Consider the following 26,541-nt stretch of genomic DNA (forward strand, 5'->3'; position numbering starts at 1 on the left):
GCAGCAGGGGAGAGATCCCTCAAGGTGCAATCACTTTTAAAGACTCTGCTTATGTCATGATTGCCAATGTCCTGTGGGTCAAAGCAAGTCACAAGACCAAGTCCAGATGAAAGTAGGTGAAAGAGAATGATTTGTGGCCACACATGCTGATTTCCATTTTTGAATTACAGGGTATCTTATAGGCCATGTTTTTAAGTCTCACTTCTAGTTACCTTGTATTACAATATTTACATACAGCCTTTGTAAATTAGGTCATGGGATAGACTCTCAAAATCCAATTTTTAAATTTATGGGAGGTTATAATTTTTTGGATAAAATTTTCCTCCTAGAGTATAACCTTAGATGGACCCATACAATTTTTTTAAAGCCATTTCTAGTCTCCCAGTTTATGATGGAAATATTTTTCAATCTTCCAAAATGCTGTTAAAAAGAAAACTAACATGACAGTTTATCTACCCAATTATTTTCTGCATAGCTCTAAGAGGCAATGATGGTTTCACCCTTTATATTTTTAGAGCTGTTAGATGGTTTATACGTGAATCATGACTTGGGGATTTCAAGCCCCACTGACTTCTGTAACACCTGTGGAGTAGTCAGACGTGGGTTATTTGTCCCAACCCAAGAACCTGATTCTATCTGCTTGGGGGAGATCAGTGGATGGTCCCTGGAGCAGGTGATATGTAAGCTAGCCCCTGAAAGATGAGTATAAGTCAACCTGATGAAAGGCATGGGCAATAGTATGAAGCATTTTCTAGGAAAGAGGAATTGGTGGTGATCAAGATGAGAACTGCAGGTGAGTTTTGTGACTGGAGGGGAGAAAGAGAGAGAGAGAGAGAAAGTGAGAGAGAGAGAGAGTGTGTGTGTGTGTAGTGGGAAAAAAGGGAAGGGAAAAAATGGATCCTTCCCTCAGGTGGGCCCACTACAACCTGAATTCACCTGGAGGGAAAAAATCATTAACTTGTGTGAATAAATCTTGAAGAAGTGGCCATCTTGCTAACCAGAGGCCAAAATTCATGGCCACCTGGTGCCTTCCTCCAGCTGGGGCAGGTGAGCACATATCAAAGGACTGGAATGGTGGAATGGTGTGAAACGAGACCTTTGCTTGATTGGTGAAGGCAGGTTGTGAAGATGCCACCTCCACACCAGTCAGCATCTCCTCTATAAATCTGAGTGCCTGGAAAAGTTGTATTTTCTCTGAGGAATTGCTGCACTTTTGCTGGGTTGGTTTATTGTAATCTGATGGATGCCATTCATGGTTAGACTATAACTGAATGAAGGTCCCTTTTTTCTTTGGCTGCTAGGAAGCTTTTTAAAAAGCTCTAACATTTCTCTAACATTTTAAAAAGTAAAAATCACTTGATTGATTTTATAAATAAAAATATAATAATTTAAAAATTCAATCAATACAGTGATGTATGGAAAAGTATTTAAAAATCACTACAGTTATTACCATGAGATGAAAATTATTCCAAATATCATACTATGTTTGTATGTGTATATGTATCTATATCAGTTGTTATCCACAAATGGGCTTCCATATATCTATTTATTTCTACTTATTTACTTATGTATCTATCTTCCATATATCTATTTATCTACGTGTATAAAAGTCCATTCATGAGAAGAAGATCATATGAATTATGCACGTTATTTTTAATATAAAGTCTTAAAGTCAATTTTATTTGAATTTAAAAGAAGGAAAAGAAGCTAAAGGGAAGTGGAAGGAATTGTTGAACTTGAAATAAAAGTTCAAGTTCAACTTGAAACAAGAGATATTCTTTTCAAAAGTCTCTCTAAGGTTAAGAAAAGAGGTTTTGAAAAAACATGGAGGTTGTAGTAATTATGATTTTCTAATTGCAAGTTTCAGTTTTACATACGATCAGTACCTCCCTGCCATGAAAACTAAGGATGTTCATGCCTTCTCTTACTCCCTTCCCCTATCAGTTTTTGTGAGTTCTATAATTATTACCCTTTGAAGACTTATAAAATGTTCACAGTTCACACAGTGATTTAGTATTAATTCTTTATCTAAGTAGACTCTCAAGTCTAAGATTCTATTGTCACCATTGGCTCTTTTACCACACGTATTCCACTGCGCAAGTCCTGATTTTAATTTATCTCTCAATTGGCTGGATTTCATAGCCAAGTACAACAGTTTTGTCAAGAAGTCACTGTATTCCATCAATTTTTAAAATGTGTCTGAAATTCTTTTGATGTCTGAGAATGTTTGCTTTTTGCCTATATACCTGACCAGCACCTTGGCTGAAAGAAGTACTCTTGGTCTCGCTTCCTTTCCTTTTGAAGTGAGTGTCCTTTCACCACTGTGACCTTGAATGTTGCCATGGAGGCCTGAGAGCAGCCTGGTCAACGGTCATTTGCTTTTTATGTCTGGATTATTGTGGACTTGTTACTTCCTTATTGAACTTGAATTACTTAATCAGGACATGTCATGGTGTTGAGAATTCTGAATTAATTTTTAAAATCTCTGAAACAGTACATATTGTGGATTCAATCCTCCCTGCATTTCAGACAATGCTATGTATTATCCAATACTTTTTGCATTCATTATTTTTCCATTCCATTTTTTGATTTCTCTGTATCAGTTCAGTTCAGTTCAGTCACTCAGTCATGTCTGATTCTTTGCTACCCCATGAATTGTAGCACACCAGGCCTCCCTGTCCATCACCAACTCCCGGAGTTTATCCAAACTCATGTCCATTGAATCGGTGATGCCATCCAACCGTCTCCTCCTCTGTCATCCCTTTCTCCTCCTGCCTTCAATTTTCCCAACATCAGGGTCTTTCAAATGAGTCAGCTCTTTGCATCAGGTGGCCAAAATATTGGAGTTTCAGCTTCAGCATCAGTCCTTCCGATGAACACTCAGGACTGATCTCCTTTAGGATGGACTGGTTGGATCTCCTTACAGTCCAAGGGACTCTCAAGAGTCTTCTCCAACACCACAGTTCAAAAGCATCAATTCTTTGGTGCTCGGCCTTCTTCACGGTCCAACTCTCACATCCATACATGACTACTGGAAAAACCATAGGCTTGACTAGACAGACCTTTGTTGGCAAAGTAATGTCTCTGCTTTTTAATATGCTGTTTAGGTTGGTCATAACTGTCCTTCCAAGGAGAAGCATCTTTTAATTTCATGGCTGCAGTTGCCATCTGCAGTGATTTTGGAGTCCCCCAAAATAAAGTCTGACACTGTTTCTCCATCTATTTGCCATGAAATGATGGGACCGGATGCCATGATCTTAGCTTTCTGAATGTTGAGCTTTAAGCCAACTTTTTCACTCTCCTCTTTCACTTTCATCAAGAGGCTCCTTAGTTCTTCACTTTCTGCCTTAAGAGTGGTGTCATCTGCATATCTGAGGCTATCGACATTTCTCTCGGTAATCTTGATTCCAGCTTGTGCTTCTTCCAGCCCAGCCTTTTTCATGATGTACTCTGCATAGAAGTTAGATAAGCAGGGTGACAATATACAGCCTTGACGTACTCCTTTTCTTATTTGGAACCAGTCTGTTGTTCCATGTCCAGTTCTAACTGTTGCTTCCTGACTTGCATGCAGGTTTCTCAAGAGACAGGTCAGATGGTCTGGCATTCCCATCTCTTTCAGAATTTTCCACAGTTCATTGTTATCCACACAGTCCAAGGCTTTGGCATAGTCAAAGCAGAAATAGATGTTTTTCTAGGACTCTCTTGCTTTTTTGATGATCCATCAGATGGCAATTTTATCTCTGATTCCCCTGCTTTTTCTAAATCCAGCTTGAACATCTGGAAGTTCACGGTTCACGTATTGCTGAAGCCTGGCTCAGAGAATTTTGAGCATTACTTTACTAGCCTGTGAGATGAGTGCAATTGTGATGTAGTTTGAGCATTCTTTGGCATTGCCTTTCTTTGGAATTGGAATGAAAACTGACCTTTTCCAGTCCTATGGCCACTGCTGAGTTTTCCAAATTTGCTGGCATATTGAGTGCAGCACTTTCACAGCATCATCTTTTAGGATTTGAAATAGCTCAGCTGGAATTCTATCACCTTCACTAGCTTTGTTCATAGTGATGCTTTCTAAGGCCCACTTGACTTCACATTCCAGGATGTCTGGCTCTAGGTGAGTGATCGCACCATGGTGATTGTCTGGGTCGTGAAGATCTCTTTTGTATAGTTCTGTGTATTCTTGCCACCTCTTCTTAATATATTCTGCTTCTGTTAGGTCCATACCATTTCTGTCCTTTTTTGAGCCCATCTTCTCTGTATCAGGGATGCTAATTTCCTGTGGTTTTTATTAATGTTTCTTTCATAATACATTTATGTCTGTCTTTTGGTTGCTGTATTTCTTTTCCCCTTCGGGAAGAATCACCACAAACTGGACATCCCTAGTTGCCTAGCTGCTATACCATTACTTTTTATTTGGCTCATGCTGAATAATTCTCTTTAGACATTGGTTTTGCTCTCATGGAGTGTGGCTGGCTTCTTGACTTTCTTTCCATTGTATTTGAGGATAGTTTGCTTTTTCCCCCTTGGCTATGTTATTTTTTTAAGTCAGGTTTATTGAGGTATATTATACATCCAATAAAATTCATCCTTTTTCAGGTATACAGTTCTGCAAATATTGGCAAATATATGCTGTTGTATAACTGCTGCTACAATCAAGATCTATACTGTTTCCATCCCCTCACCGAGTTCCCTTGCTCCTCTTTGCAGTCAGTTCTCCCCCAACTCACTGTTTCCCTCTGTCCTCTGGCCCCCAACCCCTGATGTGTTTCCCATCCCTATAATTTTGCCTTTCCTAGAAGAATCATACAGTAAGTCACTTTTGCTCTTGAAACTCCAATACTTTGGCCATCTGATGCAAAGAACCATGTCACTGGAAAAGACCCTGATACTGGCAAAGATTGAAGGTGGGAGGAAAGTGGGACACAGAGGATGAGACGGTTGGATGGCATCACCAACACGATGGACATGAGTTTGAGTAAGCTCCGGGAGTTGGTGATGGACACAGAGGCCTGGTGTGCTGCAGTCCATGGGGTCACAAAGAGTCGGACACGACTGAGTGACTGAACTGAACAATTTTGCCTTTCCTAGAATGCCATATAAATAGAATCCTGCGGTAAGTCACCTTTTGCTTATGGCCTCTTATACTTAGCTTAATGCTTTGGAGGTTTATCCATGTTACTTGCATGAATCAATAGTCATTACTTTCTATTGCTTTATTGTTAATTTTTATTTATCTATTATTTAACTTTTTATTGAGTATTATTCTACTGTATGTACGTGCTACACCTTGTTTATCCATTCACTAGTTAATGAATATTTGAATTATTTCCAATTCTATGTGATAGTAAGTAAAATTTGTATAAATCTGCACAATTTTTCTTAATGGATGTTCATATCCTTTGTTGCATTTTGAGGGATGGTATTTCATATTGTTGTCACATGTTTTTATCCTGATGCTCCAGTAAAGAGGCATGTGGGTTAGACCCCCACTTCTGACATTTTGCTAAGTGCCCTCTCCTGGGCTCACCATAGCCAGTTGTGGGCAGGGGATCTGTACACTATTTCCTCTACTGGCTTTGGATTTTTTTCCCCAATCACCTGTCCAAGACAGTCAAGGTCCTTATTGTATTCCTATTTTTCCTGTTTGTTTCTTTTTTTTTTTCAGCAGCATTTTCTAGTCTCCTCCAGTCATCAGAGAGAAAGCCGTGGGTCCCCCTTTGGCTGGCTTCACTCCAGATCTTACATTGCTAGGGGTCTGCTGGCATACAGTTGGCCTCCTGTATTATTCAAGGTTCCCCAGAGAAAGAAATTCAACAGGAGGTACAGGTTTATGTTTATTATAAGCTATTGACTCATGTGATGATGGAAGCTGAACACTCTTATGACCTGCCTTCTGTAAGCAGAGATCCAGAAAGTAGGTGGTATGCTTCCAAGGCTTGAGAGCCAGATGGCTGATACTGAAGATGAGGGTTGAAGTTTGAAGCCTTGAGCACCAAGAGTGCTGAGTCAGAAGATCCATGTCCCTGCTCAACCAACAACCTCACCCGGCTCCTCCTTTTTTTTTGTATTTGGGCCCTCTGTGGATTGGGCGATGTCCACCTACATTGAAGAGGGCAATGCACTTTACTTCCTGTGTTTTTTTCCCCCCATAGTTTAGCTGCACTGTGTGCAGGAAGGATCCTAGTTCTTAGACCAGGGATCAAACTCCAGCCACCTGAGGTGGAAGTGCAGAGTCTTAACCATTGTACCACCAGGGAAGTCCCTACTCAGTCTATTGATTCAGTGGTTAACCTCTTCCAGTAACACCCTCACAGATACATATATATATATATGTATATATATATATATATAAAATCCAGGTATAATGTTTAACCAGAGAGCTGGGCATCTTGTAATCCAGTCAAGTTGACGCACACAATTAACTTTCATACCCCAAGGCTCCTAAGGGGCTTGGACAGTGGCATTGGACATTTGCTGTGCTAAATGGTTTTGCTCTGCTCTTTAACTTCTTGTTTCTTTTCTTAGCTGACGTTTTTGAAATTTAAAATTTTGGGCTGAGCCTCTTTCCCTCATGACTGTTTGTTTCTTTCCTTTTTTTTCCCCAAAGCAATTTTATCAGCTATTAAAGGAGGGCCGTTCCATATACCTCTATGAACCATCCTAATGCAGAAATCTCTGCTTGCTGTTACAAAACATGCAGACATCTTCAACTATGCTTTTGTGTGCTAACTTTTCATCTGGCCTCATCTTACTATTCTAGTTGGGTTTTCTTTCCCTCAGATGTCTTCTATTTTTAAAATTTATGATATACATGCTTATTTACAAGCTGTTTTGGATCCTTTTTGGAATGAAGAGAGGTATAAATAAATATAAAAGATTAAGACAATATCAGAATAAATCAGTGAAAGGTTGCCTAAGACCTACAGGATCCAGCAGCTGTTGGTAAGTCAGTATTTTGGATCTAGTGGTGACGTCTCTGAAGAAAGCAGTACTGCTTTTCAGGGAGTTGTTTCATGTAAAGGCAGCTGAGACAGCATTGATAGGAGTCACAAACTCAAATGCCTCTGGGGCCAGGCAGGTCCTACTGATTAATGAAACAGGGTGGTGTAAGGCAATAGGGAGGGGAGGGGACTGTAGCAAACTGTGGAGCTGTAGTCCTATCTTATAATGTTTACAATAGGCAATCATGTGGGCTAATCTCGCCAGACTTTTTAGAGGGACCAGATATAAGACAACTGGCCAGGTACTGGTTTTGAGCACCCACCACTACCTTTTCTCATGAAATCCTACCTTTGGATGAAATTTTCAATGGAAATCCAGTATGTACAGGAGTGAAAAAGCTGTTTTACAACTAAACATTCAAAAACTAAGATCATGGCATCCAGTCCCATCACTTCATGGAAAATAGATGGGGAAACAATGGAAACGGTGACAGACTATTTTCTTGGGCTCCGAAATCACTGTGAATAGTGACTGCAGCCGTGAAACTAAAAGACGCTTGCTCCTTGGAAGAAAAGCTATGACAAACCTAGACAGTATATTAAAAAGGAGAGACATCACTTTGCCGACAAAAGTTCATATCGTCAAAGCTATGATTTTTCCATTAGTCATGTACTGATGTGAGAGTTGGACCACAAAGAAGGCTCAGCACCGAAGAACTGATGCTTTCGAACTGTGGTGTTGGAGGAAACGTGTGAGTGTCCCTTGGACAGCAAGGAGATCCAACCTGTCAATCCTAAAGGAAATTAACCCTGAATATTCATTAGAAGGACTGATGCTGAAACTGAAGCCTCAATACTATGGCTACCTGATGTAAAGCACTAACTCATTGGAAAAGACCCTAATGCTGGGAAAGATTGAGGGCAAGAGGAAAAGGGGACAACAGAGGATGATGAGATGGCTGGATGGCATCACCAACTCAATGGATGTGGGGTCACAAAGAGTTGGACATGACTTAGTGACTCAACACAACAAAGGTTAGGTGGCTTAGTTGATTTGAATGTGGCAGCCTGAAGCAGAGAACTCCAGAGGTCCCCTCCTCAAAGACCACATGCCTCAGAGGAACAGTTTAGAAACCTTCAGACTAGATCACAGGCAAGGTCTTCGTTCCCTGCCCTGATCGCCTCTTGTATTTTCTTCTGTGCCTCTGGGAATAGTCTCTAGCTTTCCAGCCCTGGACATGGTGGCTTTGCACATTACAGATTGCCCTTGAATTAACTTTCAAGCAAGTGTGTGCTTTGCAAATTTGGAAATTATTTTTGTCTCATGGACAAAACACTGACTGTGTGTGCGTGTGTGTGTGTGTGTCCATGGGTGTGAATATGTGTGTCTGTGTGTATGTGAGCCTGGGGATGAGGGCACATCTGTTTTTTGGGTGTTTATAGTCCCGAGAAGACCAAGTTGATTGTGCAGGGCGTGTCTTGAGTTAGTGATATTCTAGAACAGAGGTCGGCAAACTACCACCCATGGGGCAAATTCAGCCTGTAGCCTGTATTTGTATAGTGTGTCAGCTGAGAATGGCTTTTACATTTTAAAAAGTTTGTTAACATAAAAGACCTGCACATGTCCTACAAAGTCTAAAAATTTACTATCTGGCTCGTTACTGAAAATGATTGCCAAGCCCTATTCTGAAACGTCTTGCATGTTTTCATTTGTTGCTGTTGTTCAGTTGCTAAGTTGTGTCCAACTCTTTGTGATCCCATGGACTGTAGCACACTTGATTCCTCTGTCCTTCACTATCTCCCGGAGTTTGCTCAGGTTCATGTCCACTGAGTCAGTGATGCTATCTAAACATCTTATCCTCTGCTGCCCTCATCTCCTTTTGCCATCAGCCTTTCCCAGTATCAGAGTCTTTACCAAAGAGTTGGCTTTAAATATTTTCATTTAGTCTGAACCAACCAGTTACAAGTCTTTAAATAAGCCTCTGGTATAGAAGTGGTATCAGCGGGCTGCCTTGCTCTGCTCTGAACAGGCTGCTACCATGAGCTTGCTCCCCATTTCTCCTCCTGACCAGCATGCTGCTCCCCAGGTGGGTGAAGACAGCTGAGTACTTGACCAGCCTGGAGAACGGGGCCTGTAACCCTGCAAAACCTGTGGCCAGGCTGAGCGGCTCACATGTCCCTCTCCAGGCTTGGCTTCCTAGGAGCTGGATTCCCCAAGGAATACTCCGTTGCTGCCACATCCATGTTTAGGGTCTGCTAAACTGGAAGGCTTCCATATGATTCCTCTGTCTGAGCCATCCTTCAAGACAGTGAAGACTTGGATTAACTTTAGGATTCGGACGTCTAGCTTTCTCTGAGCCCAGGTGAATCCCACTGACACTCTTTGGGCTAAGGAAGAGGGCTCTGCCGTTGCAGGGGCTGCACGGCTGTTGCTTCACTTCTAAAGTCTGGGAGGGGCCCTTGGAAGTCATTCCAGCCAGTCGTCCACCCTGGGAGAGCCCCTTCCCCGTGTGCTTTCCAGAGGCTGGCTCCAGCTGTCACTCATGGTGTCTGAGAGCACAGCTCCTCTCCAAGTCCAGAGGAAGCCATTCATGTCATAGTCAGTGACTCTAGCAAATGGGCACCCTTCTTGGCACTGGTGGGCAGACTTCTGCTCTGGTCAGCTGTCTTGGGCTGAGGAGGAGTGCGGGGCGCTGGGAGTCAGCACACCCCCATTCAAACATGGCTTCAGCCCCAGCCCCCTCCGTGATCTCGCCAAGTCACCGTCTTCCTGTGGGACTCAGTGTCTTCATTTGGAAAAGGCGAAGGCTGGGCTAGATCCCCCAACCAGTGGACAAATCCTCTAAGAGGTTTTTTTTTGAACTACTCAATTTTTATTTTAGAAAATGGTTGTAAATATTTTCTGGCTCATCTGGCGGGTCACCATACACCTAGACGTAGCCATAAAATGTTAGTGCCTAACTTCTGTGTTCAAGAGGACATTGAGTCAATCAGAACTACGTACTTTAGTTCTCATGGGCTGATGAGAGAAAGCGCAGATGTGACTGAACATTTGTATCCACCAAAGGCCCACGATGTCATGGCTTTCTATGTCAATGAAGGTTTTTGAAAGAGAGAAAAGCTGAGTGGGGGAATTGAGTCATCACAGAGCACTCTTTTCATAGCAGTCTTGCCAAATGCAAACAAATCTGTACATGAGCAGCGCATCCCTGCTGTGAGCAGCAATGCTCTTCAGCAAAAGCATCATCGACTGCATTATTTTAATGCTCTTCATTTTAATTTTAATGTTTCTGTCATTTTGTTGGCATTTAATCCAAGAATGCTTTTGGTTTTCCAGTTGTGTAAGAGCTAAAAGCCTAAAACATTTATACCTAACTTTACAGATGTATGTGTGTGTTTATTACTATAATAAAAATAATTTAAGTCAGAGTTGGGGCCCTGTGGACACTTTTTTCCCTCTCCAAGTGTCATGCACTTTACTCAAGAATCAGTGGTGTAACCGAGGATCTTTGGACCATGTCTGTAAAGGGCCAGAGAGTAAATATTTAGAATTTGTGAGTCATATTATCTCTGATGCAACTTCTCAGCTCCGAAGTTGTAGTGCACAAGCAGTCATAGATAATATGTAAACAGATGGGTGTGGCTCTCTTCCAATAAAACTTCATTTACAAAAATAAGCAGCAGGCTGAAGTTGGCCCTCAGGCCATAGCGTGTGGACCCCTGGTCTACAAGATAACTGAAGCATCTTCCTTCTCAGATACTTAACAAAGTAATCTTACTCAGGAGGTGGGTTTTCTTGGGGTTCTCAAAAGACCCTCCTGGTTTCTGCAGTGTTAATTTCCTGGGGTGCTCCAAGGAGACGTGCTGACAGCCCAGATCACAGGGAAGATTCCTTGCTTTGGCCGTGGTATCCGGCCCAGCTCTGGACCCAGGGTCAGTTGAGATTTCACCAAGTCTCCCCAGGGAACCGCCTCGGCACCTTTGTCGGGGAACGATCTCCACTCCCTGGCACACACACCTTGCCAACATTTGGAGGCTGTTATCAAAATAATCCTGTAGCCCAACCTTATGAAGCTGGGCCCTTTTATCTTTCTTTGTAAATCACCCTCTCCCTCCACTTAATCCTGCCTGGCCTGCTCGTCTGAACTCCCTCCAATCTGTCTCTAGTGAGCTGATGCTGGGCTCCGGGGCTGCAGGCAGCCAGGTGCGCCCTCGCTGAGGCTCTGGGGAGAGAGAGAGGTCTCTCTTTCATCTGCAGGGGAGGAGCTCTAGCTGCAAATCCTCACAACTTTCTCTGCTCTTGTTGAATGGAACCCAAGTAGGTTATTTATTCAGCATTCTTTCAACATTTGTTTATTGAGCTCCCCACTAAGTGCCATGTAGCATGCCAGGCACTAAAAGCACAGTGGTAGATGATGGCAGTGCCACACTAACTTGGGATTGACATAGAATGGATGGACAAAAACACAAATCCTTACATATTTTCAAGGTGCTATGGAAGGAACCAACAAGGGTTGAACTGGACAATGGGGCAGTAGCGTACAGGGACTTCTGTTCAGACAGAGTGGTTGAGAAGGCCCTCCAAGGAAGTGACATCCTATACCTAGGTCTAAAAGATGCCAAGGAGTCAACCATGAGGCCATTGGAGGGAGGAACATCCCATACAGTGAAATCGCATGTGCAAAGGTCCCGAGGTAGGAATGGGCTTCTGGTTTGATTGTGTGAGGAGTAGAGAGGAGAGTGTCTGCTCAGAGATTCCTGCCTAGGGCTCCTCAGTGCGGTTAGCAGAGCCCTAGTCAGTACATGAAAGCACATACACATGCAGATGTAAATACATGTGAATACTCCTCACATAAAAGCTTAATAATCACACAATGAACTTAATAGTCATTATCAAAATAGCTTCTACTTAATGGCAAGGACCGGGCTCCCCTGGAGGCGCCAGTGGTGAAGAACCTGCCTGCCAGTGCAGAAGACATAGAGATGCGGGTTTGATCCCTAGGTCAGGAAGGGTCCCTGGAGGAGGGCATGGCAACCCACTCCAGTATTCGTGCCTGGAGAATCTCCATGGACAGAGGAGCCTGACAGGCTATAGTTCATGGGCTCACAAACAGACACAGCTGAAGTGACAGAGCACAGCACAATGGCAAGGGCCTATATGGCATGGCTCTACCCTTTATCAAATTTATTACACTTACTATTCAGAGGGGGGCTTTCCTGAAGGCTCAGTGGGTAAAGAATACCCCTGCAAAGCAGGAGACACAGGAGACTCATGCTCGATCCCTTGATTGGAAAGATCCCCTGGAGGAGGAGATGGCAACCCACTCTAGTATTCTTGCCTAGAGAATCCCATGGACAGAGGAGCCTGGTGGGCTATAGTCCAAATGGGTGGCAAAGAGTTGGACACGACTGAGTGACTAAGCACACGTACACACACACATACACACACACACACACACACACACACACACACAATATTCAGGGCAACCCTTTGAAGGAGTAATGCCCTCCCTGGCATTTTACTGATTAAGAAACTGACATTCAGAGAGGTTAAGTCATTTTTCCAACATCACACAGCTAATAAGCGACAGAACTGCGATTCTAATCCAGAGCAGCTGGATTCAAAGCCCTCATTTTATTTTCACTTTGATTCAGAATTCTTCTATTGCATTTGGAAATAAATTAAGTCTGCAGCTTGTTCATTCACACCCTATGCAAGATGCAGGCAATACAGAGGAAAAAGACACAATAGTGCTCTTGAGAGTTCTTGAGAGCTCATTGCTTAATGGATGAGACAGATGCCAAAGAGAGTACATGCTGTGCTGGGGTCAGTGCAGGGGCTGTGGATGTATTGGGGTTGGGAGGTCAAGGAAGGCTTCCTAGAGCTTAATCTTGAAGAGAAAGGTGGGATTTGGAAAGGTGCTTGAGGCAGAGGGAGCAGCAAGCATGAAGGCTCAGAGGCATAAAAGTGTCTGCTGTGTTCAGCTGGGGACAGTATGTCATTTGGCCTGGCTGGAGCCCTGGCTGTGGAAAGGTGATGAGCGCATGCTTGGAGGGTCGGCTGGGTGCATCGGGGTATGAGGGGCTCTGTTCTGGGGTCTGTGTCCTGTGGTGATTATGAAGAAAACCACTGAGTGTCTTAAGTATGGAAGGCTGGGGTCAGACTGCCTAGGTTCGTACCCTGGCCTCATTGTTCACTCCTGTGTGATCTCTGCAAATGACTTAACCACCATGTGCCTCAGTTTTATCATCTGGAAAATGGGGATAGCTCCTTGACAGAGCTGCTGGGAGGCCTATATGAGTTAATTCAAGCAAAAGACTTGGGACACGGCTGGGCATAAAGTCAGCACTGAACAGCATTCAGTGTTGTCATCACCGTCATCATCACCACCACTGTCCATCATCACCATCGTCATTTGATGGATCACGACCATGCCCATCTTGCAGCTCTGTGGATGCTGGCCTGGAGGAGGTCCTGTCGGAGGCTGGAAGACAAGTTAAGGGCATTGGCAGCAGTGCAGGGGACCCATGAAAGGGCCAGGATGGGGCACTGGGCATAGCAAGAAATGAACCATCTGGAAGACGAGCAGGAGGTGGAGGTGACAAAACCTGAGAAGCAGTTGGAAGCCCAGCAAGGGGTTGGCGAGAGGAGACTAGCGTTAGAATCCCATGGACAGAGAGCCTGGCAGACTACGGTCCACAGGGTTGCACAGAGTTGGACACGACTGAAGTGACTTAGCATGCACGCACACACGGCTGCTCTTACGGCTCTTATAGATATGGAAACAGAGTCTCAGAGACGTTAAGTAACTGACCTAAAGTCACACAGCTAATTGGTGGTAGAAGCTGGCCTGTCTGACTTGACTGTTCTTTTTCCACTGCATTGCTTTAGTTTTCCCACTTCATCTGCTACTTCCCCCAATGGCCAGTCTCCCCACCTGACTCCTGTAATTCCCGGGCCTGACACAGAGCAGATGCTTATGCATACATAAAACACAGTACTTCCTGTTTCCTGTACCCATCTGTGTTTCTGATAGTGGCTGGAAACTGGCCCTTTAACACAGCCTTGCCAGGTGCCTGGCTTAGTGGGAGGAACTCGAGTCTGCAGATTACGATCAAGTCTATTTTTAATTTGAATCCCCCCAATAGCTGAGTCAGTGGGCCCAGACACCTTCAATGTCTCCCTTTCCTGGGCTTAAACACGAGGAAGAGATGCTATTTTCTGTATGGATTTGAATCGGCTAGGAAGTTGCCAGAAAATGTCCTGCCTTGGAGCTGCCCGGAGGGACTGGGCCATGTGCCCTGGCGGCCTTGGTTGGGAGAAGCGAGTCCTTCTTGCTCAGCCTCCCGCTCCTGGTCCCCCAGTTCAGCCCAAGTGTGAGGAGCCGGGGTCCCAGGAGGGTCGGGAGCTGAGCTGCAAATGTCCGGCCCGGCCTGGCCTCTCTCAGCACATGTGATACATTAGGCCCCAAGGGCTCCCTGGAGATTCTGTTCCCATCATCTCCTCCGCAGCAGTTCGGAGGTGATGGGAAGATCAAGATGAGCACGTTTGCGTATCATGTGCTGAAGGCTTGCTGGCCTGGGGCGTCTCTGCTGGGGTGTGGGGAAGGAGGTGACATTTGAAGTCTGAGTGAGGAGAGGGGTGAGCCCCGGCAGAGTGGGGTTTGCAGAGGCTGGCCCAGGGGCAGTGACCGAGCGGCAATCAGTAGCCTGTGAATTGAGCATCCGCATTTCCAGGGCCCAGCAGGGCCTGGGTGCAGCTCTCTGGGCCCTTCTTTCGGGCCAGGTTTGGCTCCCCACGTGTCAGACTGTGGATCTGCTCCTGGGGAGGAGGGAGGCTGGAAGGCTGGCAAAGGGAGCCCACTGGGGACCCTGAAAGAAGCTCCAGAATCTCTGGAGGGGGTGGGGCGCAAATGACCTTCCTCACCCTAGATTCCATCCCACTTCAAGGGCAGCCTCGGGGATGGAGACCATAGGATCCCGAGAGAGAGTGCAGCTGAGGGTTTCAGCTTATGTCTGGCCCCAGGCTGAATGCTGGGCAGTGTTTTCCTGTGGGTGACTGGTTCTTTAAGCCACTGATTCATCGATTTAAAAACGTATTAAAAAATGATTCCACGCTAAGTGTGAGGAAAGAGCCAAAAAAGTTTCAATTCCTGACCTTGAGAAAAGATGGATGCATATGTAAGTACAGAATAATGAGCTAGTTATAGCATTCCTCTGTGTTAGGCAATTTCTGGTCCTCCCACAGTTCAAAAGCTCCTCCTGCACAGCAGTCAAAATCCCTTGCAAAATGCAGTCAGGTTCACTGGTCCCCTTCTGATCCTTAGTGAGTCTGCAAGTGTGATGCTAAATGCATTTTGAGTTGTGGGTCCCTCCAGTTCTCCTCTGGGCTTCCATCCCAGTGCAGCACAGCAACCCCAGAACCTCTGCTCTGGGAGGACTGGGAGCCCAGAACTCTGGTTGAGCTGAGATGCGAATGCTAGGCAGTAAGGTTGGTGTACCCTCTGTAAAGCTCACATTCCAGCCATAGGTGAGGCGGAGGAATGAATACAGGCGAGTTTCCCAGACCACTGGCTAACAGCTCCAAACAGCTGCTCTAAGAGCCCCGGGTGTTTGGCTCACTTTGAAGGGTCAGCCTAGTTATCCCTTGTGTCTTTACCCCCAGGGCGCGTGCCTGTATGTATACTCGTGTCTGTAGTATATGTGTTTCTTTCAAGGGCCACATCTTCTCCTGGACCAGGAGGATTTCACACTTGAGGGGAACTGATGGCTCAGATGGTAAAGAATCTGCCTGCAATGTGGAAGACCCGGGCTCAATCCCTGGGTCCGGAAGATGCCTTGGAGGAGGGTATGGTGACACACTCCAGTCTTCTTGCCTGGAGAATCGCATGGACAGAGTAGCCCGGCAGTCTACAGTCATTCCATGGGATTGCAAAGAGTCGGATATGACTGAGCAATTAACACTTTCACTTTCTTTCCAGACAGGGAGGTGCCCTAGGAGAGCCCTGCTGGTGGAGTCCCTTATTGGCCTTAGCCTCTTTGGGTTCTGGGCTTGAGGAGGCTGTGTCTATACAGGTTTGATGACAGCAGGTCTCATGATGGCTATGGGCATGGACTCTGTCCAAGAACCCCTTCCCCCATTTGCCCAAGGCAGGCAGGAGCAGGAGGAACAGGCTGACCCTCAGTCTCAAGACAGGTCCACTTGCTGTCAGGTCACCAGGCCCTTCTGCTCGGATGGTGACTCATGGGAAGGCCTGAAGGGACAGGTGTACTGAAAGAAGGCTGAGCTCATCTCCTTGGAGAGGGAAGTGTGCATGGGTGTGTGCTCAGTTGTGTATGACACATGGACTGCAGCCCGCCAGGCTCCTCTATCCATGGGATTTTCCAGGCAAGAATACTGGAATGGGTTGCCATTTCCTCCTCCAATGGACAGAGAAAGCCTCTTCAAACCCTCCGGATGGGGCCACTCTTGGGGAGCAGCTGAGGTCCTCTTTCTGTAAACCAGCTCCATTCAGACCCCAGGACACTCACTGCCCTGGCTGTAACTATCTGCTCGCACCTTTTCCCAAAGCAAATGCCAGGCTTTAGAACCCTCATTTACATTTCATTAGGAGGTGTCAGGCGGGGTGTTAAAGAACTGAGCTCTTCTATCCCTGAATCAAGAGTTTTCAGGGCAGCACTCAGCTCTAATTCTGCAGCCATCACCTCAGTGGATCGACCTCCCCCACCCCAAATCAGAGCCCAGAACCATCTGAACCAAAATACTGCCTCCCATCCATGGAGGGAGCCCCACTGCTTGTCAGCTTCAGCACCAGGCACTTTGCCTATGTTTTGACCCATTCTCAACACAAACCTGAAAGGTAGGTATCATCATCTCCATTTTACAGGAGAGGAAACTGAGGCTCAGAGACAGTTAAGTGACTCAACCAAGGCCACACAGCCAGGAAATGGCAGAACTGAGCTGCAGACTAAAGTCAACCTGCCTACAGTTTTCCTGTTCTTTTCATTTCACTGACTACCCCGCTACCCAGGTGAAGGGAATCAGGTGTGACAATTACCTGTATCCTAGGAGTTTAGTGTGGGCTCTTGGAAAAGAAAGGCAAGAGAGAGTAAGTGAGGGTGAGAGAGAGAGAGATTCTATATGCGGTGTGTGTGTGTGTTTAGGAGATGTTCATACAGCTTTCATCAACTTCTTTTTGTTGTTGTTCAGTTGCTCAGTCATGTCTCACTCTTTGCGACCCCATGGATTGCGGCATGCCAGGCTTCCCTGTCCTTCACTATTGTCCAGAGTTTGCTCAGACTGTGTCCATTGTGTTGATGATGCCATCCAACCATCTTATCCTCTGTTGCCCCTTTCTCCTCCTGCCCTTAATCATTCCCAGCTTCTTCTTAATGTCCCCAAAATCACAGAGCGCAAAGGTGGTGTTTCCCTGTCCACTACCAGGCACTGTGTGACATTCTCAAGTTGACCACAGCTTAACTTAGCTCCTGGGTCAGAACACTGGAGGCATGGAGACCTCCAATACGTGCCTTATAGAGGGAATATGGCATCACTGCTGTCTTCCAGTCTGGTACTTAGGGCATGGACAGTTTGAAATCTTGCGGAGCAGATGCTATGGTGGATTTATCTCAAAGGCACAGAACCCTGAGGCTCAGAGGAGAGTGGGGAAGTCCTGTTGTTTTCTCTGTATTCCCAAGGACCTGCAGCCATGCCCAGCAGTGCATTGGCTCTGAAGAACAGTGGCATGCCTCTCCCGCCTGTCCTGGAGAGCCAGTTCCTCCTCAGGATCGTAGCAATTTGTGTTTTAATGCATTTCCACATGCAAAATGTGTCTCAGCATTTTTCATTAGATTTTTAAGGCTCAGATTGATGAGGGCGAGGTGAGAGGCAGACACGGGGGTCTGAGAGACAAAAGGTTCAGTAATGAGTTCGAAATTTACAAAACACGGAAGCAAATGTGGCTTCAATACACGGCGTGACCCTTTATAAGGCTGGAAATTACTCTTCAAAAAATCATGCTGGCCTGACTTCAGAGTCGAATGGACGCGGGGATACCACAGATTGACTTTGAGAAGTGGGTTGGTATTGCAAGAATTTTTTAATTTCCTGTAACTCACAACAATTTTCCCCCAGTGAGACTTTAGAACCACTCCTGCGATGGTACATTGACTGCATTTGTGGAAAGATCTGCTGCTTGAACCAGCTGATGCAGAAAAAGAAAACCCAAGGAAGGAAGGACACGAATGGGATTACCTCTCCCCCCATCCTCCATCACGAAAAGTTTAGAAGAGACTTCCAGGTAAATAAAGGATCTGCCACTTCAGCCTACGCATTTTAAAAAGCGAAGTAAAAATGGCGTCACTTACACTTCTGAACTGAAAAGAATTTGGGAAAAGCAGATTATTATTAATTATTTTTAATAGCTTCTTAATTAGCCCTTCAAACAAGTTTTTCAAAATCCCCAAAGGTGTCTAATTTGCATGACATGTTTTTACTTGTCTATGCATTTCATTAGCAGTACTTCTTTTTTTAAAAAACCTAACGGCAAGACAGTATTACGCTTTCAGAAGGTGGACAGGAAAAAAAAAAAAAAAAGAAAGGGAAGAAAAAAGAATTTGAATCATTGCTCCAAAAAGTCTTGCGTTTCTTGTTCCAGTTCGGTGGTGTCTTGCCTGTATCTCAGGGCACTTATTGGAGCTTGTCTGTCTTTCAGAAATCACTAAACAAATCCGCGAAAGTGAAAACCTGCATGGAAGATGGGCTGCTGGACGTGATCCACCAGGGGCAGGGGTTTATTAGGCGGACGACCCCTTCTTCTTCCAAACAGCAAATCCATTACAATAATGGGCTCCCGAGCCATCGGCGGGTCAGGAGCCCGACGTGTGGACACTGAGCAATCCGCACACGGCTGCTTTTTACAATGTGTGAAGCCAGGCAGAAAAGCGGCACATTTGATTGAGAACAGAGGAGAGCGGCCGAAACCAGCCTTCCCTTTGCACCAGCTTCCGGGGGCGATTCAGGGCTGTGGAACAGGAGAGATGACACTTGGCAGCCTAGGGCGTGGGGCTAAACAGAGGGCCTGGGACCCGGAAGGAGAGGAGGGGGAGCTAATTAATGCTTCGCCCTGCTTGCCTTGCACGCCTCCTTTCTGTACCTCTGCCGACAACACCGTTAAGAAAAAATAGCAACGTTATCTAGTGCTTAGCATGCGCTAGGCCTTGTCTGAAATGCTTTACTTGAATTATCTCATCTTTATCCTGGCAGCAAAATAAGACCCTTTATTGCTCCATTTAACAGATAATAATCATTTCCTCTCTCACTTTTATTGAGCATTTACTATGTGGCAAGACCTGTACTATACATGTATAAACTCAGTGAATCATCACAACACCCAATGGGGTTGATACTTTTTTTTTTTTTTGCCCACTTTACAAATGTAACTTCCCTGGTGGCTCAGGCGGTAAAGTGTCTGTCTACCATGCAGGAGACCCGGTTTCAATCCCTGGGTGGGGAAGATCTCTTGGAGAAAGAAATGGCAACCCACTCCAGTATTCCTGCCTTGAAAATCCCATGGATCGAGGAGCCTGGTAGGCTACAGTCCATGGGGTCGCAAAGAGCTGGACTTTCACTTTACAAATGAGGAAAGGGAGGCACAGAGAAGCTAAGTAACTTGCCTTGGGCACACAGCTGCTGAATGTCGGAGATGAGATTTGAAGCAAGGCGGTGGGGCACTATTTATTATCATCCTTCAAGGACCATTCCTCCCAGGAAGTCTTTCCTCCCAGGAAGTCTTCGCTCGGATCCGCAGGTCTCTTCTTTGGCCATGTATTATCATGTGTGCTGTCCTCTGAGAGTATATGCCATGGGGGAGCAGGGCCCATGTTTTTTTCCCCTGGATTCTCAGCATCACCCAGCCCATTGCCTTGCATGGAGCAGGTACTCAACACATATTTGTTGAACGAAGGATATAACCACAAAACAGCTTTCGTTTTGAACTTGAGCGCCGGGTAGAATTTAGCACGTAGGACATTGCAAGGAGATAAGCGACGGTGATGGTCAGTATTTGGTTGTCCGTTTTTGGTGTGTCAATTTGACTGGGCCAGGGAACATCCAAATAATTAGTAAAACATTATGACTGGGTATGTCTGTGAGGGTATTTCCGAAAGAGACTAGTATTTGATTTGGTCGCCTGAGTGAAGATCACCCTCACTCATATGATCAGCATCACCCCAACCCTTGGGTGACTATGTGGAATGAAAAGGTGGAGGAAGGTGAATGTGCCCTCTTGCTTGGGCAGAGACATATATCTTCTTTTAACCTTGGACATCAATGCTTCTAATTCCTGGGATTTTGGAATCAAATTGGGACATACCCCATTGGCTTCCCTGGTTCTCAGGTCTTTGGGTTTGGACTGGATTTAACTACTGCATCTCTGGACCTCCCTGGTGGCTCAGACGGTAAAGAATCCACCTGCTGTGTGGGAAACCTGGGTTCGATCCCTGGCTTGGGAAGATCTCCTGGAGAAGGGAATGGCTACCCACTCCAGTATTCTGGCCTGGAGAATTCTGTGGACAGAGGAGCTTAGTGGGCTATAGTCTATGGGGTCACAAAGAGTCGGATACAACTGAAGAGACTTTCACATCACTTTCTGGACATCCAGCTTGCACAGAGCAGATCACGGAGTTTCTTGGCATCCATAATCATGTGAGCTGGTTCCTGTTATTAATAGAAACCTCCTCTTCTAAATAAACACCTCTCTATATATATATATATCTTTTTATACAGTTCTATGTATGTGTGAGGGACAAGGAAGCCTGGTGTGCTGCAGTCTATGGGGTTGCAAAAAGTCAAACATGACTTGGCTGCTGAACAACAACATCTATACATCTATCATCTATCTGTCTATCTCTATCTATCTATTTACATCTTATTGGTTCTGTTTCTCTGGAGAACCCTGAAAAATACAAGGCACAGTATTGCTTATTAAATTTCAAGGTTATTTGTCTTCTTTTCTTACCTACTAATGGAAATTTCTCTTCTGGAGTCACACTCATTAGCACTCAGAGGCTGTCATGGCAAAATCCTTCCAAAATAGCCCCAAGTATATTCGTGGGAGGAAGAGAAGCTAAGTCACCAACAGGAAGAGTATTATGGCTCAGCACACAGGAAGAGTTTGAAATACAGGGCTGGCAGCCTCTTGCCTCTGTGCTGGCCCCAGAGGGCTTGTGAAGATTTGGGGTTTCCTGGGAGAGCGCATAGAGAACCCAAAAGGCTTGTGCCAAAGCCATGTGGAAATTTTGTGATGTTGGTTCATCTTTCCAACATATTTAGTATCCAGCAACGCAGAACTAATCAATGGTAGTAGAAGGCACCTCCCTTATTATCAGATGCATGAATCAAGAGAGAATCTTTCTCTAGGTGGAGAAGGAGCTTAATCAAAGCAGTGTAGGACTTTGTTTTAGGACAAGTCTTCCATTTTCCTCTGGGCTCTCTTTGTTCGCTTTTTTTCCCACCATATACACCTTTTGTTCACTCACCCATTTTGAGCCTCAGCATCCTCATCTGTGAAATGGGCAATAATTAAACTTACTGCAGAGGGCTGACTAAATGAAATGAGGCATGGAAAAAGCATGGCAAAGTGCCTCCTAAAAGGGCTCAATGACCATTGGCAGTTATTCTATTCTATTGTAGACTTCATACTCTCTTCTGAAGGAACTGCGAGAAGCAAGAATTTCAGTTCTTCACCAGGCCAGCCTCTGGGGAGATGGGCGCTTCATGATGTAGACGCTCTCGTCTTTCCATCCTTTCTTCCCATGCCTCCTGCCTACCAGGTCCCCAGCCCTTCCCCCACCCGACACAACTGCTCCTTGGGAAAGGACTCAGCCCCAAGTCGAGAAACCCTACAGGGCGGCTCATTACCATGTTCCTCCTTTCACAAATGAGATACCAAGGCCCAGAGAGGTTAGAGGCTTGTCTAAACTCACACAGCTCATTAGAGGCTGAGCCAGTTGAACCCTCGGTATGAATTGGAAACACCATGTCCCTTCTCTCCAGGCCACCCATCATGTCGAAGGGCAGAAATACCATGGGTCCTACTGAAGCAATGATTCTTGACCAGAGCTGGTATTCCCCCCAGTAGAGAACACTGGCAACGTCTGTAATATTTTTAGTTGTTGTAAGACTGGGTGGAGTGGGGCTGCTTCTAGCATATAGTGGTAGAGGCAAGAGATATTGCTAATTATCCTACAGAGTTCAAAACAGCCTCCCTAAAGAGGGCTTAGCCTACCCTGAACATCAACAGTATCGAAGCTGGGAAAGCCTGTACTAAGGGAATTTCAGAGATCAGAAGGGGAAATCAGTTTGAGGGTCCAGGGGTCACCATTCTACTCTGCCTGGATGTGGCCACAGAATAGTAATGGCAATTCACACCAGGAAATCTACTTTTCAAGGCAAAGGGCTTTCACAGGGATCATATAATTTTTTTTAAGTTGAAGTATAGGATTTACAATGTTTCAGATGTATAGCAAAGTGATTCAGTTATATATATGTGTATATATATATATATATATATTCTTTTTCAGATTCTTTTCCATTATACATTATTATGAGATATTGAATAGAATTCCCTGAGCTGTACAGTAGGTCCTTGTTTATCTAATTTATATATAGTAGTGTGTGTCTGTTAATCCCCAGTTCCTGTTTTATCCCTCCCCCATCTTCCCCTTTGGTAACCATAAGTCTGTTTTCTATAGGCCAATTGCAGCCACATGGATGGATCTACAGATTATCATACTAAGTGAAGTCAGTCTGAAAGATGAATATTATATGATATCACTTATATGTGGAATCTAAAAAAAAAAAAGATACACAAGCATTGTATTGTTTAAGCCTCACAATAACCCCAAGAAAGTTGGTGTGATGATTCCATTTTACAGATGTGAGAAAAGGGTATCTGAGAATATAGGTACAACCTGCCCAAGGCCGCACAGGCAGGAAGTGGCTCTTGGCAGGGCTTGAGGTCAGGTCTTCTGACTGCAAGCCCCTTGCCATCCACACCAGCTTTACCCCATTCTAGGGCTGGGCCCTTGGGTGACAGACCCCCAGAGTATGGGGGAGGAAGGACCCATGGCCATTTAGAAGGGAGCCAACTTCCCAGACACCTAAAATGAATCCCACAGTAAATTCCACTTCACTGAGTCTCGCTGATCAAAGAAGATTATCATCAGGAAAAACAAATCCTGGGTCTTGGGAACCACTTCTGTGTGAGTGTGAAATTTTAACCAAACGCGTTCATCTGGGGAGGTTTGTAGGGCTTCTCAGGTAACTCAGAGGTAAAGAGCCTGCCTGCCAATGCAGGAGACATGGGTTCGGCCCCCGGGCCAGGAAGATCCCCTGAGGTAGGAAATGGCAACCCATTTCAGTATTCTTGCCTGGAAGATTTCATGGACAAAGGAGCCTGGCGGGTTACAGTCCATGAAGTCGCAAAAAATCAGACTGAGCGACTGAGCACACAGGTGTGGGGAGGTCTGTGGTACAAGTGAGGGTCCTCGGCACAGAGCAGTTATCAGTTCAAGGTCTAGGCCACATCGAATTTTACCCGTGGAGCACCAGAAGCTCAGAGAGGAGTGGATCTTCCTGGAAAATCACACAGCAAGTGGGAGGCCCCGGCTGCACCAACAGTCAGGCCTCTGGACACTGGCTCTGATCCTGCTTCTCTGTGAAGAAAACGTGCATAGAAACTGGCTCAGACCTCCCACACCAGAGCAGAGTGCCTTTTAGACAAAGGGACGGTGGCCACGTGGGCTGAGCATTAGAGCCTGCAAACCCAGATCCCGGGGTTGATTGCAGCCAGCACGTCCCCGGGGCTCACAGAAATGCTCTCTTTTCCCCTCTGTCCCCTACCTGCGCTGGAGCCTGGCAGTGTCACACGTGGCCCCTGATGGGGCCGGGGCTGCTTGTGGACAAGAGGCTATCTCTGAGTCAGGGGCTTGTCCAGGATCAGTCATTCCTAGACCCTGGGTTTTGGAGCCTCAGGGGAGAAGCCCACGGAAGCGTGGAAGCGAGGCCTCAGTTATCTGCCTGGTCGTACCCATTCGTGGTGGAGGATGAGAACACACCCGCCCAAATGGGGCTCCATGATGGATGTGGAGAAGCAACCAAATGTCCCTCATTAATCACCAGCTCCATCTGGTTCCCCGCCTGATGGTTTTCAGCTGACTTGAAAAAGACCCAGTTAGATGAAAACATTTTGACAATTTGTCTTGTGGCATGAACAGGTCCAGATCGAGGCTATGATTTCATCATCCGGGAGGGAGGAAGGAATTGGGGTGTGGGTCACGCACAGAGCTCAGCGGGACGTGGGGGTCTCCCTGGGGAGCCTTCCTGTGACAGCAGAGAGCAGCCCACCTCCTGCTGGCTGCTAACCCTGTCAATCCAGGGCCGGCAGGAGCGGGCAGGATGGGGAGTGGCCCTGGGTTTGGGTGGAAAAGGCCTGAGTTGCGGGAATATGGGTGGGGTGGAAAAGATGGACAACCAGGAAGGACCAAATATTTCAGCCACTTGGCATGTGGGTGTTGGACGTGGACCAGGATTAGAAGTGGAGATGTGACTAAGGCCAGGCCTGTTCCAACTTGTGTACCAGTGAGATGCCTGGGGACCCAGCTTCTCAGCCCCAGAAAAGAGTCGCTGATTTCCTGGTGGTTCTGGTTCCTGGAGATGGGCTTATAGATCCCAGAGATTCCTGCACTTCCCTTGCAGAGTGGGGGACTCCAGCAGGGCCTGAACACAGCCACAGTGGGCAGTCATGTCCATGGAAGCAGAGCTCTTGGTTCTTGAAGACCATGGGTTTAACTGCCCCCTTGGAAGTTCTCGTGGGAAGCTCACCAAAAGAGAGCGCCGCCAGACTGATCATCACCACCTCAGGTTTGCTCATCGCCTCTCTGAGGCATCCAGAAGGTGCCTTAGGACTGGAAAAGAAAATTAGACTGTCTTTCCCAACAAGTTCATTTCCCCAGCCTCCAGGCCAAACATGAGGTGTGTTGGCACCCTGGGGTGAGGAATCAGGTTGGTATTTCTGGGCTGGATTACTAACACAGGCAGCTGGCCAGGCGACGAGGCCCTGGGATACACCATCTTGGCAATGGCTGGGAAAGCCAGTTACCTGGGGCTCAGGGTCTGGGAGGAGGGCTTGATATATGGGACTGTCTGCTGCCTCGCCTGGAAGGTCTGGTAGGTCTCCCCTCAGGGGCTGCTCACCATCAGCAGACGCCTCACTCCCATCCCCTAGCTCTGCCATATACGCCCAGCAAACACATCCCACCCACCCCACTTCCCCGAGTCAAGTGGTACCCTTCCGTTTTCGAGGCCTGTTTTGTCGTGTGCAGGCATGTGTGTGCACGTGCACACACACACACAGTGTTCACACTCCCCTCACTATCCTTTACCCCCTTTCCACGTACTTGTCGCTCTTTGTCCCTCATCTGCCCTCTGTAAGACACCCATGTCCACTCACCCGCATGAACTTGCCTTATTTATGAACATCGCATGCCCTTGCAACCGCTCACAGATGCTCATGCAATGGCTGTGTCATCCCAGTATCCCACTCTCAGGTCTTGGGAAGCACACGGGTACACACACGCGCGGTTACGTGTATCCTTCATCCAGACACACAGCTGGGGAGGGGCAGAGCCAGGCAGAAAACGAGGCACAGGTGCCATCCTGGAGAGAGCCCAGGTAGTAACAGGGTACCTCCAGTCCCCAAATAAATGCCACTAAGCTCCCCTTGGCTGACTGGCCTATATTCCTGGAATCCTGAGTGAGCCTTCATGAATGAATGAAGCTGCTTTGGTCTTTCAGGAGTGTGTTTGTTTCCTGTCTCTTTCTGGCTGGAGTCTGTTTCCCTCCCTAGGATTCAGTTCCTCTTTGGGCTTTTATGCCTGCCCTCAGCTCAGCTCTAAGCTCATGTGCTGGCGCCGAGAGGATCCTTTCTGGGACACTGGCAAAACTGCAAGACTCATGGCCCAGGACTGATGGGTCTGGCTTTGGCTTTGGGTGGGACAAGCCTCCCTCTCTGAAAAAGGAGAGCGGTTTTTGGGGAACGCATGCGCACCTGGTCACCAATGACCCTTCTGGATCTCCGGGTCTCTGAGTGTCCCTGAGGCCACAGCCCATCACAGTACTTCCTTACCGGACTTGGTTGATATATTTTACTCAGAACCCTGTTTATTTGCTAATGACAGAAGCGCAACGCAAACAAAACAAAACAAAAAAATCAATCAACAGGCTCAGGTATACAGGGAGGATAAAGAGGAGTGCTTTGGGGCATTTGAATAGCCACCAGATTCCCCCTGCTGTGTCTCCATGGATGTTTCTGCACTGGCCTTGTGCTTTTGGGCCGTAAGCAGCTCTAGAGCCAGATTCACAGGGTCTATTAGCTTAGGAAGGAGAGCTATTACCCCTTCTCCCAGTCTGGAAAAAAAAAAAATCCAGGAGATCTGTGATGGTCTCATCTTGAGTCAGGTGTTGTCCTCAGAGCAGTCACTGTTTCTGGGTAAGGTTCTACTGTGATTGGTCCACCCTGGTATGACCCCACTTTCATAGCCA

At 46.2% G+C, this 26,541-nt stretch overlaps 1 long non-coding RNA gene across 2 annotated transcripts; it reads left to right on the forward strand.

Annotated features, from left to right (window-relative positions):
* Positions 1-601: 601 nt before the first annotated feature.
* Positions 602-20,707, forward strand: LOC132658399 (uncharacterized). 2 transcript variants are annotated; one of them, XR_009598005.1, is made up of 4 exons: positions 602-793; positions 15,656-15,786; positions 18,073-18,238; positions 18,653-20,707. It is a non-coding gene; the product is annotated as an uncharacterized LOC132658399 (long non-coding RNA). The 2 variants fall into 2 exon arrangements; XR_009598006.1 differs by lacking the exon at positions 602-793 and having other exon boundaries at positions 13,217-18,238.
* Positions 20,708-26,541: the final 5,834 nt, after the last annotated feature.

The sequence above is a fragment of the Ovis aries genome, chromosome 22 (genome assembly GCF_016772045.2).
Source record: "Ovis aries strain OAR_USU_Benz2616 breed Rambouillet chromosome 22, ARS-UI_Ramb_v3.0, whole genome shotgun sequence".
Classification (NCBI taxonomy): Eukaryota; Metazoa; Chordata; class Mammalia; order Artiodactyla; family Bovidae; genus Ovis; species Ovis aries.